The following is a 2722-nucleotide window of genomic DNA, read 5'->3' on the forward strand; positions in this document are numbered from 1 at the left end:
TCCCCTCCGCTCCGCTCCCCCACCCTGCGCCCAGAACCCAGGAGGGCTGGGTTCTGGCAGCGAGTTCAGGCCGAGCTTCCCAGGAGCCTCCCGGTACAGCCCACACAGGCTAGCTGGTGCCTAAGGGCACGGAGGAAACAGCCCTTCCTTGGGGAGGGTTAGGGAAGGGTTGTAATTAAAGATAATTAACTTAATGCTAATTTTAATGAGTCCCTGTCTGCCTTCGGGAGCATGGATTCCCTGCAGGGCTGGTTGCCAGGAGGTCCATGCCCTTCACCAGTGAGCTTCCCTTATTTGTATTTATATCTATCTATCTATCTATCTATCTAATCTCTATATAAAATCCTAATATGCAAACAGACCCAACAACCAGTCCTATGACATGCGCTGACCACCAGGGGCTGCATGCGAAACATGGTGGGCGTCAGAGGCAGGTGGCAGAGCACTGAACATGTGCGCATTGGCCACAGCGGATGGAGCAGGTGAGCGGGGGCACCAGACCAAGGCGGGCGCCAGTCACTGTCATCGGGTGAGCCTCTGGTGGTTACTAAAAATTCTTTGCTCCTACGCACTGCGGTCCCGCCACGCTCCCACCTGCTGCTGGTGTCGGCCCTGCTTGCACCCGCTGCCAGCACCAGCCCGGATCACTCGGCACTGTCAGCAGGTGCGAGCGGCGGCTGCCAGCCCCAATCACCCCTGAGGGCTTCTCCACCTCCCCCTGCTCCTGAGGGGCAATCAGGGCAGCAGCCACAGCTCGAACTCACTGACAATACCGGCCCTGCTCACCCCTGCTCACACCTGCTCCTGGCACCGGCCCCAATTGCTCTGAGTCGTCAGCAGGTGTGAGTGGGGCCAGCAATGTCAGCGCATGGGAGCGGAGCTGCCGGCAGACAGAGGACCAGGGGCCAAGGCAGGAGGGGCTGGGTGGGGGCATGAAGAATGGGCCAAGTCCTGCCTCTGTGCCCACCACAGCCTTGTGGTCCACAGTTTCTTTCAAGGTGCACGAATTCGTGCACTGAGCCCCTAGTAAACTGTATGTGTGTTGTGTGTGTATATATAGATATATATATATATAAAAGGCTAATATGTTAAATGTCCCTCTGCCCATCCACCTGCGTCACTATGATGTATACTGACAACCAGGGGGCAGACGCTCAATGCAGTAGCTGCCCAGCTGTGATGACTTGGCAGCAGCGGTTCTCGGGTGATGCATCTCAAAACCAGAGAGGAGGGAGCCCCATTCCTCGAAGGGCCGGGCGATTCCACCTTTGGCTGTGGGCTATGTTGTTGCTGGGGCACTGTCAGCCCCAAATCTGGTTTACCTCTGGTTTACCGCATACCTGCATTTGCATTCCACACCCTGTACAACAGCAACTTTGCAGAGTGCCCTCTCGCACTCCGGGACCCCTCGGGGGATGTGGGAGAGCCGGTTTCAGCCCGATACCCACAGGCCAGGCTGAGGGACCCCACCTGCCAGAGGGACTCGCTCACTCTGCAGACACTAGGGAGGGAACGTGGGAGATTGGCTCCAGGGTGTGTCCAGCTCGTCTCGCCCAGTACCCCCCGCCCGCCACCAGCCACCTTCTAATTAATTTCCTTTCAGTGTGCATGAATCTGTGCACTGGGTCACTAGTATATATAATTGATTTCAGAGAGGAATGGAGAGGGAGAGAAAGATAGAAACATTAATGAGAGAGAATCATTGATCGGCTGCCTCCTGCACCACCCCCTGCTGGGGATCGAGCCTGCAACCCAGGCATGTGCCCTTGATCAGAATCGAACCCTGTACCCATCAGTCCACAGGCCTAGGCATCAGTGAGCTTCCCTTAGAACTGACAGCAACTCTGCCCAACCCCTCTTCACTTGCACTTGATATTCAGCCACAACCCGGTTTCCCATGTCTTCGGGGGCAATTAACCAGAAAAACGTCCGCAGCCTTCCTCAGCTCTTCCCAGTGGTGCTCACCAGAGCAGCTGGGCGACGGGAGGCGAGTGCTCTGGGAAACACTGGGCTCCGGAGAAGGAAGCGAGGCGTGAAGGACAAGCAGGAGTCCAAGTGGGGCAGATTGTGGATGCCACCGTTTTCACGGAGACATGCAGGACCCCGGCGTGCGTGTGGGGCTGCAAATAACTGGGAGAGGTTGGAGAACGGCGTGTGCTTGTGGGGGGCGGGGTGTTTCAGGGAGACGGTGGCAGGAGATGGTCACGGGGAGTAGAAAGGGAGCAGAACAGGGAAGTCTTGTTGGAAAGTCCTTGTAGGGTTCTGGGTAGGTACTCGGAAGCCTTCCTTCCTGGGCACCAGTGAGCCTCCTGGAGAAGGTGCTCATTTCTAATTAGAAGCGAAGAATCAAACACTGATCTCAGCGGGTGCTCGCTTATGCCTGAGAGGTCTGTCCAGGCCCCTGCGTCCAGGCCTCTGAGGTTCTGGGTGTTCAGGGATTTGTGCTCTGATTCCCAGCTTCCCTGCGCAGACTCATCTCACCTCTGAGAGCCTGCTCCCAGGAGCCCTCCCGGCAGCCCCACTGCACACCTTCCTCCGGACTGTCCGCCCTGAGGCTCGGCCACCCCTCCTCTAGCATTAGCACTAAGAGGCTTAGCAATGGAAGGGTCTCAGGAATGAAAGAATCAGTTGTCATTTTGTAAGACATCAAAAAGGTGAACTAGCCCTCAGAGGAGAGCTAGTGCATCCTTCCTGGCAGCCACCTGTGTCCAATGGGAACTGA

This window comes from Myotis brandtii, unplaced genomic scaffold (genome assembly GCF_000412655.1).
Source record: "Myotis brandtii unplaced genomic scaffold, ASM41265v1 scaffold64, whole genome shotgun sequence".
NCBI classification, from domain to species: domain Eukaryota; kingdom Metazoa; phylum Chordata; class Mammalia; order Chiroptera; family Vespertilionidae; genus Myotis; species Myotis brandtii.